We start from the raw sequence: 1,276 nt of genomic DNA on the forward strand, positions 1-1,276 counted from the left end.
GCAAAACACACAAAGTACACTACGCGCATTGACCAGGAAGCAAAGCAAAGCCTTCGAACAGTGGGTCGTCCTCTGTAGGGCCTTCTTGTGGGTCGCCCTTTTCATAAGAAGAAGAGCAGCTCGTGCAGAGAGTCGGTCTCCGCATTGACTGCCACTGTCTTGGATCATCAACGAGTGTCCACCAATAAACGTCTTGACTATATATATATATATATATATATATATATATATATATATATATATATATATATATATATATATATACATATATATATGTATATATATATATATATATATATATATATATATATATATATGTATATATGTATATATATATATATATATATATATATATATATATAAGGGAAAGAAGTGTATACCTAAGGGCTCGTTTTTCCGTGTTTTAACACAATATTAATGAGATATAACAGACAGTAATGCCAAGGATTGTACAGGGAAAGTTATTAAAATCAATGGAATGTAAATAGGAAGAAAGAAAAGTGGATGAAAAAATTACCAACTGTGAGCAGGAATCGAACCTACGACCTTCGAATTAAGCGTTCGATGCTCTAACCACTGAGCTATCACAGCGGCCCTCCCTCCATCCTCTTTTTTGGGTTTATCTGGGAATTTAGAAGTAGGAGCGACAGTCAGCGCCATCTATAAGCCAAACAAGGAGTGTGAAAACACTCTTATGCGCATGTTTGGCGTCACGTAGCACGTGAACTTATTATGAGCGGGCAGCTGATTATTTGTCCCTCTTATACAACCTAAACACACCAAGTCTGCCAGTACGAGACCCTCGTTCAATGAAATAAGGGAAAGAAGTGTATACCTAAGGGCTCGTTTTTTCGTGTTTTAACACAATAATAATGATATATACAGACAGTAATGCCAAGGAATGTACAAGGGAAGTTATTAAAATCAATGGAATGTAAATAGGAAGAAAGAAAAGTGGATGAAAAAATTACCAACTGTGAGCAGGAATCGAACCTACGACCTTCGAATTACGCGTTCGATGCTCTAACCACTGAGCTATCACAGCGGCCCTCCCTCCATCCACTTTTTTGGGTTTATCTGTGAATTTAGAAGTAGGAGCGACAGTCAGCGCCATCTATAATCCAAACAAGGAGTGTGAAAACACTCTTATGCGCATGTTTGGCGTCACGTAGCACGTGAACTTATTATGAGCGGGCAGCTGATTATTTGTCCCTCTTATACAACCTAAACACACCAAGTCTGCCAGTACGAGACCCTCGTTCAATGAAATAAGGGA

The 1,276-nt window shown here is 38.0% G+C and overlaps 2 non-coding genes across 2 annotated transcripts; both read right to left on the minus strand.

Annotated features, from left to right (window-relative positions):
• Nucleotides 1–518: 518 nt before the first annotated feature.
• Nucleotides 519–591, minus strand: TRNAK-CUU (transfer RNA lysine (anticodon CUU)). Its single transcript has one exon. It is a non-coding gene; the product is annotated as a tRNA-Lys (tRNA).
• Nucleotides 592–972: 381 nt separating this feature from the next.
• On the minus strand, nucleotides 973–1,045 carry TRNAT-CGU (transfer RNA threonine (anticodon CGU)). The gene has a single exon. It is a non-coding gene; the product is annotated as a tRNA-Thr (tRNA).
• Between the last annotated feature and the right edge of the window lie 231 nt (nucleotides 1,046–1,276).

Source organism: Rhipicephalus microplus, unplaced genomic scaffold (assembly GCF_043290135.1).
Source record: "Rhipicephalus microplus isolate Deutch F79 unplaced genomic scaffold, USDA_Rmic scaffold_121, whole genome shotgun sequence".
Lineage (NCBI taxonomy): Eukaryota > Metazoa > Arthropoda > Arachnida > Ixodida > Ixodidae > Rhipicephalus > Rhipicephalus microplus.